Source organism: Cibotium barometz, chromosome 26, assembly GCF_041138505.1.
Source record: "Cibotium barometz isolate CiBa-2024 chromosome 26, ASM4113850v1, whole genome shotgun sequence".
NCBI lineage: Eukaryota > Viridiplantae > Streptophyta > Polypodiopsida > Cyatheales > Cibotiaceae > Cibotium > Cibotium barometz.
Window position 1 is genome coordinate 51129072 of NC_141071.1, and position 16288 is coordinate 51145359.

Here is a 16288-nt window from a genome sequence, read left to right on the forward strand (position 1 = left end):
GTGTGTGAAAGATTGTCTGTATGTGCATGTATGTCTGTGTGTATGCATATCTGAGTGTGTGTGTGTGTGTGTGTGTGTGAGAGAGAGAGAGAGAGAGAGAGAGAGAGAGAATATGAGAACTGTTAATAGTGGCGTGAGGATTAAATAACTTTAAACGAGCCCACGTATGTAGTAATAATGGACACGTGTGATGTTGACAATTGACACGTGGGGTTTGTGAATATTAAAAATGACTCTTTTTTAATTCTATTTGAGGATGCGCCTGAAAGAGAGAGAGATAGAGATAGAGACAGATCCATTGAGCACAACAACGCTCCATCGACGCGACAGCGATCCATCAAGCCACCGATAGCTTTGGTATGTGTTTCTCTAGAACACACTCACACACACACACACACACACACACAGACTCATGTAGGAACACATAGAGACACACACACACACTCATGCACGCACACAATGGGACACACACACACACACACACACACACACAAGGAGAAACACATACACATCCAGTAATGCTACACACACACACACACACACACATCGTGTGTGCGAAGTTTTTGCGATTTGGTGCGATAAGGCGCTTTGAAGCCAAATTGAAGAGCTCTCTCGTGCCAAACTGCAAACACATACACACATATACACTTACATGACATCCACACACACACACACACACACACACACACACACACACACACACAGAGGTATTTTTGTGATTTGGCGCGATATGGCACTTGCATGTCTAATGCTTGTTTGATATCGCGTCAAATCGCACTTATTATTACAGAGGCCTCATTGGTGCGGTCTAACATTGGACATACAGAAACACACACACACACACACACACACACACACACACATGCACGCACACACACGCACGCATACACATGAACACACTTGAACAGAGAGAGAGAGAGAGAGAGAGAGAGAGAGAGAGAGAGAGAGGTTGATTTATGTCTCTTTCTACCAGGCTGATTGGTAGATCATGGTGGCGAGAACAAAGGCCACTGCAAGGAGACAGGGTAAGGGGCCTGGATTGGCAAGCAAAAGCTGCCTCTCAGAAGAAGCCAAGGAAAGGAAAACCTATTCATATTCTGAAGACAGCCAGAACAAGGAGATTCTCACAGAACTTCTACATTCTAAAGGAGATCAGGAAGGCACAAAATTGTGTGGAGTTATGTGTTCCCAAGCTCCCGTTCCAATGGGTGTGTAGGTCTATATGTGAGAACTGGGGCCTATCCATAAGGTGGAAGAGGACAGCCTTGCTCTGTCTACAAGAGGCTGTTGAAGACTTTCTCATAGAGTGCTTCAATGACTTGTGTGTTGTGTGTGCCCACGCACATAGGATGACTATAATGCCCAAGGATAGTGAGACACTGAAGAGGCTTAGGTGGAGGTATGAGAAGCTTCTACACCCTGCAGAGATTACAAACCCAAAAATGAAAAACATCCTCATGATTCCACCAGCAAGAGTGTGAGGTCCCCCGCCCGCTCCGGGGCTCCTGTCGGCGGCGGAAGTGGCGTCGGCCTCCCGCACGGGGCGGGGTCCACACACTCGAGGCCTCGCCCGAGCCGTCCGTGGATGTTCGAGATGAGAGGCTAGCCCGGGCGGCCCCTTTGAGACCGGGCCCGGAAGACTCCCCTCGCCCGGAAGGCACGGGCGATTTCGCCAATTGGGAAAAATCTTCTAACGGGGAAATTTCTCTAACGAGTCAAGTCTTAACTAGATAAACTGATTTGACCAAACCTGAAGTCACATGGTCAGATCAAGAAGAGACTTGCACTTGGTCCATGGAATCACCGCTTTTTTCCTCATTTACGAGGAACAGCCGATGATTCCCCTCCCACAGAACAAGGTCTTCTCAGGATTTAAAACTAAATAACGTAACTAATCGTAACTAGTTGTTTCTCAGGAATCCTCCGGTCCAGCCTAACCCCATCCGGCCCATGGGTTAGCCAACCACCCACGACCACTCAATTAGTGGGATTCCTTTATAAAGATTTGGTTGGGTTTTTGCCCGAGTACTGAGGAAAAGAGTTCCTAGGCCCCCTAGCGGCGATTCATGCAAAAATCAAGGTAGGCATACCACGTACACACCCAATATGAAATTGCCATTTATAACAGATTCGACTGGCTTTAAAACAATCCTTCAATAGAAATCATAATATTTTTAATCATCATTTTCCAAAATTCCGAGTCCATTGTATTACAAAAATGTATCCTCTGAACTCTACGTTAAGGACCAGCTGGCCAACCAACGAGATCCAGTATCAAAATTTGGTTCCCAAAAATCTTTCTTTTTTGTCCATCCGAAATCTTCCTCGACGTACGCATGGGTGTCTTAGCAACCGCGAGCCCGTGCATCGCCTGGTCAGAACTCTCTAGGATCCTCCTTAGGTGTCCTAGCACTTCACTCAGGGACCGCTTCGTCGGTCCTCGTCCATTGTACCGGAAGGGCACCATTTTAACCGTATTGAGGCTGGTCAAGACCTCAGCACGCTTTGCCGTGAGTAACGTCAGCTGTTCCAACAAACCTCCTATTAGAAAAACATAAGTCAAATGCTTCCTCCAGCATTCTGGCATAAAATAGTCCTTTGAATGAAAAAACAGAGGTTCCAACGCAAGTAAAATTCCAGTTTGAGATCGGTTCCAAAAACCCTTTTTCCATAATTCCCAGTATCATAATGAGGATCCTTGATCTCTCATGAGGGTAATCTACCCATCATTTTGTCCATAGGTCCAACTAGATTCTTGGCGAGTTTGTTCGTCAAGGAAAAACTAGATTAGTTTCGGTAGTCTATTCTCGGCAGTCTATTCTTTGGATTTAGTAACTATAATTGGTCCACGAAGTTTTTGTCTGATTCAGATCGAGAGAAGGACAATTAGGTTTACTGTCCGTCCCTCACGTAGTCTAACCAAATTCATTCGGTTTAGTTCTACAAGGATTCCCTTCAACTAAACATCTAGATTTTGGGTAAATATCAATTAGTGATTTCACTAATTAAAATATCCAAAGATATTCCTTCTCCCACATTATTTCTCAACCTTAATTCATTAGGTAGAATTATGATGGAAATTCATCTTTTAACTAAAATATCAATACCTATCCTTCTTTTTCTCATTTCAATAAGTGTAATCCAATTGTCATGGGAATTCCTCTTTTACCATAAATTAAATCTCTCTAAAATTCTTCTTAAAAAAATATATAAAAATATCCGTTTATTCAATTAACCTAAAAATCCCACTTTTCTCATTTAAATATTTGAATTCCAATATGGTGGGAATTTCTCTTTCATCATTTAAATTTACCTATACAAAAAGATAATTTTAACTAAATTTTCTCTTAAAATTTAAATAAAAATCTTCATTAATTCCTTTACACTAGGAATTACACTTTCCTCATTTAAATATTTGGATTCCAATATAGTGGGAAGTCCTCTTTCATCATTTAAAATTTATCTATACAAAAAAATAAATTTAACTATATTTTCTCTTAAAAATTAAATAAAAATCTTCATTAATTCCTTTACACTACACTTTTTCCATTTGAATATTTTGATTCCAATATAGTGGGAATTCCTCTTTCATCATTTAAAATTTACCTATACAAAAAGATAAATTTAACTAAATTGTCTCTTTAAAATAAATAAAAATCTTCATTAACTTCTTTACACTAGGAATTACACTTTTCTCATTTAAATATTTGGATTCCAATATAGTGGGAATTCTTCTTTCATCATTTAAAATTTATCTATGCAAAAAGATAAATTTAGCTAAAATCCTTCCTTAATTTTTAAATAAAATATATATTATTTTAGCATTCTAATTTTTTTCTCTTTATTCATTGGAATACATGGATTTTCATTGTCATGGGGATTACTCTTTTAACATAAAAATGAATTACTAGAAATTTCTCTTTTTTCTAATTTATTATTTATGCATAAACATAAAAAATAATTTTTTTCATGATTACAATGACAATCATTCAATTAATATAGGATGATTAATCCTAGAATATAGTAGGAAGTCCTCTTTTCATAATATAAATGAAAATGATTTATGTGTTTATTTTTCAAAGATTTTACCATAGCTCCGCTCCTATTACTGATAATTGTCAATAAATTTGAAAGAATAAAGCTTAGTATTATTCATGTGATTAGAATAACCACTAATTGGATCATTATCCAATTATGGATTGATTCTGAATTTTACCATAAATTAAATAGCATAAGAGTATTAAAAAGCTATTATTTTGGCTCTCCAATTAGACAAGCATAGAAATTACTTTTAGATTAGAGAAATGCTTCATGGAGAGGCTTCATTGGAATTGAGAATAGGTCGTAGGAATGAACATTCTTTGGGGGAGAGAGAGAAATGCTTAAAAACCATTATAAATTAAGCATAAATGAAAATTTATGTGTTTCTTCATTACAATACATTAAAGAACTTCAATAGTATTCAAAAGCCATTCAAATTAATGCTTCTCAAGCTTGAGAGGGGTTGAGAAGAGAAACATTTGGAGATTTAAGAAAAAGAAGACAATAATCCACACTTTACCTTCTAAATTACTTGATTCTTTGATCACAGTAGAGGCCCCCAACCAATCAATTGGTTTGGTATATTGTTGGAGTCTCCAAGGAATATTGAAGAGTGAGAGAGAAGCTCCAATCTCTTCAATTTGTAGAGGGGTTTTAGAGGATAATAGAAAATAAGCTTAACTTAGAGTAATACCAGCATAATTTAGTTCACAGATGAGAATACAAAGGAATGAGGGTCTATTTATAGGTGAGGGAGGCCACTACCTGAGTCCACCAACTGAGTTCTAGAGTTTTCCAGCTTTAGTTTGGCTGAATTTGGACAAGATTTGGATGAGTTTGGCTCCCTTTTTTATTTGGTTTGATCAAGGAGAGAGGAGAGATAAAAATATCCTACTATTTTTTAGTTTAAAACTCATCCACACATGTGAAATAGGCGCCTCCTTGAAGGGCCCCCTTTTCCTTACCCATGTGTCAAAAATGAATGATTACTCCAAAATATCTTTTTTTTAAAATTAATACTTCATAATTTTTAACTAATAAACCTAGTACTTAGTCAACTCTTCATCTTATGTCGGCATTGACTCATTTTTAGGTATTTTCTTTTATTCTTTGGATTTATCTTGTTCCAACACTTGGATTAATCTTATTGGTCCATAGAAACCTTAATTGGACCATAATTAAAAAAAAATTCAAAAATCTTGACCCTTAGCGTAAGGTCTTCTAAATTAATTTTTACTAATTCCAATTGCACCTTGGAAAATCTATTTTGATTTTCTATTTTAGAGAAACATTTTTTTGATATTTGTAGAATTTATTTATCCAAAAATATCCCAATATTGATTTACCACTCTTTAGAAATTTTTATCTCACTAGACAAAACAAGGAAAAATAATATTTTCTTGTATTCAAAAACATAGAATGATTACAAGGGATTGAAGTAGAGGCTTAATCAATATTCAGCCCGAGGAGGAATCTTACATCCTCTCTGACTTGAAAAAAGCGAGATGTCCTCATCTCGCAAGGTGGGGGGGTAATCCTTCGCCAACTCTTCTTCTTTCTCCCAGGTGGCATCTGCTAGAGGGAAGAACTTCCACTTTACTAAGAACTCTGTGAGGACTCTGCTCCTAAGAATCTTCTCTCGAATGTCAAGGATTTCCTCAGGTTGGAGTACCATCTAGCCTTGAGTCGTCGGAGAGATCAATTGCTCATCAAGCACGTGACTCGGGCTAGGTACATATTTCTTAAGCAAGCTGACATGGAATACATCATGTACCTTGAGATGGGGAGGCAGAAGAAGTTTGTAGGCTAGATCGCCCACTTTCTTTATGACAGCATACAGCCCACAGTATCTGGGAGAGAGCTTCTTGTACTTCCCTAAGGATAAGGAACTTCTTTTTGGTCATACTCGAATGAAGACCATATCTGATTCTTTGAACTCTCTCTCAGATCTCTTTTTATCTTCATACTGCTTTTGCCTATCTTGGGCTGCCTTTATATCTTTATAAATTGATTGCATCTGCCGTTGGTCCATGTCATCCAAGCATTTGTCTGGACATTTCGACTCTGATCAATGGATAAGACCAAGTCAATGGTATAAGGCAATCTTGTCCATACAAAGCTTTGAAAGGACTCATCCCAATGCTCCGATGATAAGAAGCATTGTAAGCGAATTCGACCAAATGTAGATGACTTAACCACTTCTTGGGTACCCTGCTGTGCAGCATGACCGAAGGACATCTTCAATTACTTGATTCACCCTTTTCGTCTGGCCATCTAATTCGGGGGGGTGATAGGCTTTGCTGAGATCCAAGAAAGTTCCTAGTGCTTCAAAGAACGTAATCTAGAATTTCGATGTGAATTTGGGATCTCAGTCACTTACTATCCTCCTGGTGGGTAAACCATGCAATTTGAAGATCTCCTTAAGGAAAACTCTGGCAACATCCACTACAGAGTATGTTTCTTTCACTGGAATTAGATGGGTAACTTTGGTCAGCCTGTCCAACTACCACAAAAATGGAGTTGTAACCTAATTGCACTAAAGGTAATCCAGTGTCAAAGTCCATACTGATGCATTCCCACTTCATCTATGGAATGTCTAGAGGCTGCAGTTTCCCTCGCATCTTGACTCTCTCTGCTTTGACTCTTTGGCACATCAAGCATTTTCGCACATGATCAAGTACATCCTTTTTGAGTCCTCACCACAGAAGAAGCTTTTCTTCACAGACATATAGGTTTTTATAAACCCTGGATGTCCAGCTATTGGGCTATCATGGGCTTCTCTCAGAATTCTTCCCTTTATTCCCTCATCATTGGGGATACATAGCCGATTATTATAATGCATGCATCCTTCATCCCCAAGAACTCGACTCATTTCCTGAGGAATCTTGCTTTCTTGCATTAGAAGGGTAGCAATATTAGGGGAAAAGAATTTGTCCTGCATGATTTTCTCCTTTGCTTCATTGATCAATGGATTTGACACCATTGTAATTGCAAGCAAGGAGGCTTTTATGCTGAGTGCATCTGCAACCACATTTTCTTTCCCCGACCGATACTTTATTCCAAAATCAAATTCCTCCAGGGTCTGCATCCATCTCCTTTGACGCATGTTGAGATCCCTTTGGGTGAAGATCCACTTCAGACTTTGATGATCTCTCATCATCAAGGTGAACCTTTGTCCCAAAAGATAATGTCTCCACAACTTTAGAGCATACACTACTAAGAGTAACTCCAAGTCTTGGATGGCATAATTCCTCTCATGTGTTCTGAGTTTTCTGGATTCATAGGCCATTGCATGACCTTCTTGCATTAGAGCATCACCTAAGGCAAATCTACTGGGGCATCAGTAACTACCTCAAAGGGTTTTGGTAAAATCTGGCAATTTAAGAATAGGGTTGGTTACTAAGGCTGTCTTTAGCTTGTCAAAAGCACTCTGACACATTGCAGTCCACTGAAAAAGTGTACTTTTCTTGAGAAGGTTAGTCAAAGGGGATGCTATCTGAGCATACCTAGGTATAAAGATCCTATACCATCCGGTTAACCCTAGGAATCCTCTGACTTCCTTTACTGACTTGGGTTCTTGCCATTCAACTACTGCTTGGATCTTTGTGGGGTCAGGAGAAATCCCATCCTTTGACACTATGAATCCTAAGTATTTAACCTGGTTAACAAAGAAGGAACACTTGCTCTTCTTTGCAAAGAGTTTGTGTTTCCTTAGGATTTCTAGGACTTTGCACACATGATCTTCATGGTCTGCAGCATTCTTTGAGTATACCAAGATATCATCAAAGAAGACAAGAACAAATTCATTCAAGTATTCTCTGAGAATATCCTGCATAAGACGATTGAATGTCACCGGGGCATTAGTCAATCCAAACGGCATGATTGTGAACTCATAATGCCCATAGCGAGTATTCAATGTTGTCTCTGGGATGTCTTGCTCCTTGATTCTGATCTGGTAGTAACCGGATTTGAGATCTATCTTTGTGAACATTTGGGTCCCACTTAACCGATCCAGAAGTTCATCAATCCTAGGAATAGGATACTTATTCTTAATTGTTAATTGATTCAATCCTCTGTAGTCAATACAGAGTCTTAACGTTCCATCTTTCTTCTTTTGAAAGAGAACGGGTGCACCCCAACGGGTGCACCCCAAGGTGAGACACTGGGTCTGACAAATCCTTGCTCTAATAGTTACCTTAATTGTTCTTTAAGTTCTATGGCTTCAGGGATAGGCATTTTGTAAGCACACTAGGCTACTAGCTTAGCTCTGGGGGCTAATTCGATCTCATGATCTACTTCACGAGACGGAGGCATCTCAGTCAGCTCTTCAGGAAATACATCTGCATACTCACTTAACCACTCTGGTCCTTTAGCCTTGCATTTTATGTCTACTGGATTCATTTTAACGACATACACAGCTTACCTCTTTCTAAGCCCTTTTAATAATTTGGAAGCCTTGACTAATTGCAGCACTGGGGATCCAAAAATTCTAATTGCTTGAACTTTATTCCTGTGAAGGTCAAGGAAAGAGATGGTTCCTTTGTGACAATGAATGTCAGCCTGATTCTTTTGGAGCCAATCCATTCCAAGGATTCCATCATATATCCCCAGGGGTAGGACTCTGAGAACTGGCACTCTGTTACGTTACCATCTAGGTTAAACTGAATAAGGTCAGTCTCAAGGTGAGTGAAAAGAATCTTCCCACTGGCTAATTCCACTTGCAAAGGTTTCCCTGATTTTTGATTTAGGACTAATTTACGCAGACATCATGGGAAAATAAAAGAATGAGTACTGCCTGAATCAATCAAAAGCTTGAATTTATTACCCTAGTACTTTGCTAGAGTCTGGAGGACTGAGAATTGACGGTTATTCCCCTGTGTTGCATAGATCTGTCCTTTCTCTTCCTCCACTTCCTCAGCTATGGTGACTACTCTGGCTGCTGCTGCAGTCTGAGGGAACTCTCTCTCTTTGGTTATTCCAATTCTAGGAGGGAGTTCGGAGACTGCTTCGCATGGAGGCTGCAGGCTGAGCTGGCACTCTTCTTGGGCTACCCTGATTTTGGCACGGGGGACCCGGATTTTGGACTGATAAGGAGTCGGTCTCTGAACTCTAGGACCCTGGCTTCCTTGGTCCACTGAAGGAGATGGGTAATCCTTGAGCTGGTGCCCAAATCCCTGACATTCGCAGAATTTTTTCTCGCTTCAAAGCTCTTCCCTTTGCATTCTAGAGAGAGCCGGAGTTATTGAGAATGTACTTTGGGGGAAAGGTCTTCCTTCATTTCTGAAGCTTCCCGTCTCCACATTCTGGTTAGGAACTTCGTATCTCTTTGGAGGTGGAAAGTTGGAAGAACTTCCCGGAGTCTAAAATCTCTTAAAGGATGAGGGAGTTGGCTTTGGGTGGCGGGACTTTTATGAGGATAAAGGCTTTGGCAAAGTCCTTTGCCATTCTGACAGCATCAGCCATGGACACTGGCTTGGCATTTTTGACCATGAATGAATCTGGCCATGAGTTGCTCTTCATTTAGAGGTGGTGAATATTTAAGTAGAAGAGCAAAGTCCTGGTGATATTCCTCGATGGTTTTGCTCCCCTGCTTTAGCTCTAAGAATTCGTTCATTTTGGTTTCCAAAAATCCAGGGGGATAAAATCTCTTCCTTAAATAGGTTTTAAGGTCGTTCCAGGACTTAGTATTTCTGTCCAGACCGTTGGTGTCACAATGGTTCCTCCATGGCTGTTTCCACTATCTTCAGCCTGGCCTGGCAAGAGCCATTTTGCTTAGCTCATTGTAGCCGGTGACGTCAAAATATTCTTCCATGGCTTCCACCCATTTCTCTACCACAGCCTCGCCCAGGTTCTCCCCTTCTCCTTAATAGAATCAAGAGTAAAATTAGGGAACTTACTTATAGCTTCCACTTTTGGTGTAGCCTCCAAAGATCCTCATGCTCCCAATGCTCCATCGCACTCCATTGTATAAAGAAAAACAAAATGACACAAATTAAAAAAAACATCTCATAACCACTCCTAATGGTGTATTTGTATTCCATCCAGGCAAATTAAGACTCTAGCTTAAGACCCTGAGCTAAGTGCTATCCCCAGCAATGGTGCCAAACATGTTCACCTAAATGAGCATACTCCTTGCATGAGAGTTCGGGTGGTGCACTACTAAAAGAAACCCTATGTATCATGGGCGTTTAAGGGGTATTTAAAAATCCCTTATCTATGAGTTTTTCATAAATAAAATGACCCCTTTTTGTTTATGGACTTACAAGTTTTTAAAAAATTTGATTTAAAACCTCTTTTTTAAATGTATTTATGTATATTTATCTTAAAATTTTGAATGAAAAAACCCCTTTCATTTAAACTCACATGATAGACTTACATATTTGGAGGTGCACCCCCCAAGCATGAGAGAGGAAGAAGAGAAGAGAAAAGAGAAAATGCAAGAGTCATTCGCGAACATGAATTTAGCCAACCCTAATGAGGGTTAACTCCTCGATGGTGAAGCCGCTATGGACTCACTCCACCACCACTTGTGTCACTCAAGTGGAGATTTCCTTAAGCTAGGTAGGCCCAGCAATGAGAGAAGGAGCTATGGAGAGATTAACTCCTATCTCAATGCCTTGGTGTGTTCAAGAGTGAAAGAAATAGAGAGAGATAGAAAGAAAGAAGAATGTGAAGAGGCAATAGAGGGAGCATCACCCACAAGCACACACATATAATCAAGAAAGAGAACAGGCAAGAGAGGGAGCATCACCTATAAGCACACAAATACAATAAAAAAAGCAAGAATGTATACACACAAGCTCACCACCATAGCCACAAGGGAGTAAGATGGAGAGAGAAAAATACTCAATTGTGATAATGGGATTGTATATCTTTTCATATTTCATAAGTCACTTATGTACATGAGCTCTCTTTTTTACAATTTTAGCAATTGGGGGCCCAAAATTGGTTCTTCTAGCTCTATGCACACCTAGTCTTCTGGTCATGGTTGGAGTTACACATCATAATCTTAATCATCCCATATCTTTTACATCAAGTGCTTAGCGCAATTTTGCATAAAAATGAATTACACGAGGCGAACCACACTTAAAATAATGTTAACCATTGTGGTAAACAGCTTGTTTGTCTTGTCTACATCATTAGGAACTCAATGGAGTCTTCTTGGGCCCTTTTATTTGGCAGTTTAAGGGAGTCAAACCTTTTCTCTTAAGAAGAAACGTTTTCTAATTTGAAGCCTCAAAACGGCTACTTTATTCGAATTTGAATTTTGGGGGAAAAATGGAATTTAAAATCTAGCGGATAAAACCATATCATGTAACATATCTATGGAAAGCTCTTGATGCGTAGATCACGGATCTGTAATCTCCGCTCAAATCGGAGCTTGTATGTAGAAGTTATGGAGGTCCGAAAATTGTAAAATTGCCCCCTCCCCTTTTTGGGAGAAAAAGTGCACCCTTTGACCACTCTTACACCTCTCTTACAAACCATTGGTTTTTGCTTACATGGCGGGCTCCTATTTGTCAGAAAGTTAAACGTTTCCATAACCTCATGGCAAATTAAAGGGCCCAAAAAGACTCCATTGAGTTCCTAATGTGTGGGGCTCATCACCATTTGTAACATGAGTAGATTAATCAACTATTGAAAAATAAAGGATTGAACTTGTATTTAGCCCTATGCTTACTTGAAGCCTCATCAAGTGCAACTAATTCAACATGGGCTTCAACCCATCCAAATTGTTTAGTGATCAAATCATTTAAATCATAATGGGTTTTCCTCTCATTGGTATTGATTGATTTTTATGGCCCTTCAAAAATGGCCTTATTGTAGAGTATTTGGATTCTTATAAAGATGTCCACATGCAACTTCTAAGCTTGTGCTACAAATCCTTATTCCTCATCGGAAATAAAATCAAGTATATGGTAAGCCCCAACCTTTTCCATTTTCTTTCTCAAAATGGCTCCTCACTAAGTGGGTAGAGCATGATATATCTGGAAGCATGCTTTGTAGGTGCATGCCCTAGAATCCAAAAAAACTCCCCAATCCACTCACCCTAGGGTTTCTAACCAAATTTTTCCTCTTATCTCAAAACCAAAAGTTTCATGATCTCATAAATCGCCTTCTTTCCATTGGGACAACTCCTCCATCTCTTAACCTCCTTTCCCTTTTCATTTGCATGCAATCCCTTATTTGTTTTGGTTTTTGGCTGATTTGGGGAGCTTTATAGAGAACAATAAAAACAAATCATTTACTTAAATGCTAAAACAAAATTCCATACTATGGACTCTTACCTTGCAAAGTCATTCTTTGATTGGAGTTCAACAACATCGTGCTTTGATACCAACTTTAATACCAAAATTTTAGTCTAGTGGGTTATTTTCCACTCCAAAATGAGCTCCGAATCTCACTCAATCACTCACATGTACGCATTAAATGTTGAACATAAGTTAGAGGACTAATGATGAGGTTTATTTTTTTATTAATTTTTTGAACATCATGCTAAAAGCGAGCTACAAGAAGGTAGAGGCAAGAAAACCCATGAAGTTTCACACTAGAAACACACAAAATATGAACCCAGTCCTAATGTCCATTCATACTAGTAAAATGCATAGAGGGTGCCCATTTGGTAATGGCACATTCTTCATAACCTACCACATTACCTACATAAAATGATGTTGTTCAAGTTGTCAACCAAATCATGTGCAAATGCCAAGACCACTTTGCTTTGCCATGTGTCATCTTAGAGCATCCACCATGCTTGGGGTTGAGGCTTCGGCTATATATATGTGTGCAATCATATGTTCAGATGTTAATGGGTGGCTGAACTTTGATGCACCAAATTGATACCATGGAGGAGAAAAAAAGGGAGCAAGATATGTGAGATATCACTGACATGCTCATAATCTGGGTTGAGAACAATAAAACACCTATATCACAATCTACTTGTTGGAGCACTTGTCTCTCCCTTGGATCTGCTCTATTCTTTGCATTGTTAATGCTGTGATGTCCATGATCATTGTCCTCTAACTCTTCATGAGCATGCTTCTCTCCATAAATCCATCATGCATGTTTGTTTGTCAGCACGATACTTTCACATGTTTGTATGCACATGTCAAGGTAAATTGTGTCTCACTATAGCTTGAAGTGTCATTTGTGGTATGTGCATCCACCATTCCCTCCTTGTTGGTTGAGTGTTTCTCCTTGATTTGACATCTCAGGAAGGTTCAAGCTATCCTTCATCTCCTATGCACATGGTCAAGGCAAATTGTGTCTCCCCATAGCTCTTGTTGTAGATGTAGGTAAACTACATGACCTTCATGTAAAAGGGTAGGCAAAAGTGAAATATCATGCAGGAGGGAAGACATGCTGAGAGAAGAGAAGGGCAACTTGCCTTGGATTACTCACTTAGACTTTGAAAATGATAATCATAAACACAGTCAATGTGAGGATTTTTGAAAAGAAAATCTATCAAGGCCAAAACATCTCCTTATTCTGGCAAATCCTTACTTAGGTCAATCTCAATCAAGGCCTGAGGATGCCATCTGGGATTAAAATCTACCAGGGGTCTCTGCCCAAGAAGCTTATCAACCGAGCATTACTCGCTTAAAAATCCCCCTGGCCTGCTGAGAAAGAGAAACTTCCTGCTATACCAAGAGGTTCCAACAAACAGAGACGGGTTTCAATAAGTCAATAGATAAGGTAGGGCTCCAAGATTCTCCCAACATAAGCCTATCCCCAAAGGAAAAAACTAGAATAGGTTTTCACCCTTACTGGTTGAGCTCAGTGACCCCTCTGAGTTGAAGGACATACATGATCAGCAACTTGAAGATGTTAAAATTGTGCCTAGCACACAAAACCAGATTAATATAAGTAGCATTGAGAAAGAAAATTATGATACAGATTTCCATGAGGTTGGCCTAGTAATTTTCCCAACACCGGAGGAAGAAAAACTCCCTAGGGATATTTCCTCTATCACCCTAGAAAAAGGAAATCCCTCTCAGAACATGCCCTTTCAACATCATCACACCCGTTGTTACTTCTGATTCAGCACAAGAAAAATCAATAGCTAAAAGAAGGATCTCCAAAATTGGGGAATAGTATGGAGTCTCTTATCCACCTAGAGAAGAATCGTGTTGGGAGAACAAAGCTAGTCCCTACTAAAACTCAAAGGAAATAATGATTAACAAGATTTTATCACATTCACCATTAAAGGGTTAACTAATCCTAACAAAGCTCAGATGATCAACAAATGGATTTTTCAGGAAAATTTAGTTTTAGACTGTATATGTCTATAAGAAGTCAAAGTCTCTCCAGAGTTGCTACTTTCCAACTTGAAAAGAGTCTCAAAAGAATTACAGTGGTTCACAAGTAATCACACTTGGGCAGTGGTGGTGCAGCCCATCGGTGTTCATAATCGATGGGCCAGCTCTATCCAAGGACACGTTATTTATCCAACAAATCATTAGGCTGCCATTAAAATGTATATGGAATCTTCATTTTACATTGTTTCTCTATATGCATTTGGTTTGACAGTTGCCATTAAAATGTTTATGGAATCTCCATTTTACATTGTTTCTCTATATGCATCTGGTTTGACCGATCTTATGGAGGTCTCTTATGTAATTAGACCTATTGTGCTAGCTAGGGATTTCAATATGGTTTAAGACCTTAAGGATAGATGTTTAGGATTGGGGACCACCCTCAAAGGTCTTGAACTAGATGATTGGATGGAATGTAAACACTTTCATGATCCTTTGGAAGTACACAAGGGTGCCGAATTTACTTGGTCAAATGGAAGAACTAATGAGCACATCAAGAAATCTGTCTTGAAAGATGCTATGTAAACAATTCCATGGTTTTAGCCTTCAATAGAATCAGAGACCATGTGCTAAAGTCAACCCAGCTTTTTGACCATAAGCTAATCCTCATACTTCTCCTAAAGTCAGCATAATGGTTTTAGTCAATAAAACCAAAGTCTAAGTGCTAAACTCAACCTAACTTTTTGACCATAAGCCAATCCTCATATTTCTCCTACAATCAAGACAAAATGGGTTAAGTCAGGCTAGTTCCATGCTATCCCTAGGTTGTATAGTCTACCCTCAATGTAGTTGAGAGTGGAAGCTAATCCATAAAAGTGATACCAAAGAAGAGATTGGTAGCTGGAAACCCATAACTATGTTATCATTAGCCTACAAGGTCTTTACCAAAGTTTATGATGATAGATTGGAATGAGACTTGTTTCTTTAATCTATACATGACATGGGGATTGGTCCAAGGCTCATTAAAGCTGTATACACTCTTTTTGGTAATGCCAATATAAAAATAGGTGTAAGTGGACTCCTCTCTGTGTGGTCCATTTATTTTAAGAAGATGAATAAGACAAGGATGTTCTCTTGCTCCCCTGCTATATGCCATTGTGGCTAATGCTCTATGCTAGCTTATGGAGGATGTAATGAGGAAACCTGGTATAATCAAAATCAAATGTGTCTACAACAATTTTCTAGTGACATGAACAATATGGTTTCATAATGATCCTCAATCCATTCCTTCATTTTGGAAGTGTTTTCATATCTTCTGCTTGGCATTCAGATCTAGGATTAATCATAAAAGAACGTGGGGATTTCAAGTTGCTCCAAGAACCCTCCCAATGGTTGCTCAATCAAGGCTATAAAAATTTTTCAAAAGGTAAAATCTTTAGGTTTTTGGGTATCCCAATGTGTTTTGGAGTCAGCCTACATCAGAGATGGCTATGGGTTATGAACAAAGTCACAATGAAATTTGACAAGTGGAAGAATCTTTAGCAAAGAATGGTGGGAAGGATTCTGGTGCACATTCTCATTCCTTCCACGATCTATGATATCAAAACCCTTGATACCATTTGCAGGAGCTTCTTATGGAGTGGAAAATTTTATTCCTTCAAAATTCCCAAAGGAACATTGCACCCTCCTCCCAAAGTTGGAAGGTGGTCTAGGTCTATAGGATATTTGTAAGCTAGCTGCTAGATTGGTGGCAAATGGATGATAAGGAGCGATGTCCCTTCCTTTTTCATTAAAGGGATGGCAAGATGAAAGAAGCTTCCCCTGATTACCTTACTCGTCTAAGTAAAAATAGATTAAAGCTAAAGATAGTGAGCTAGTCAAATTTTTGCATAGCCCTGAGAATATTTGGAAGCGTAGCTTCAAAATAATTGAAAGGGTATAGCTTGTAATCTCGTTTTGAAAACGACACACAATTGTGAAGGACAAGGTCG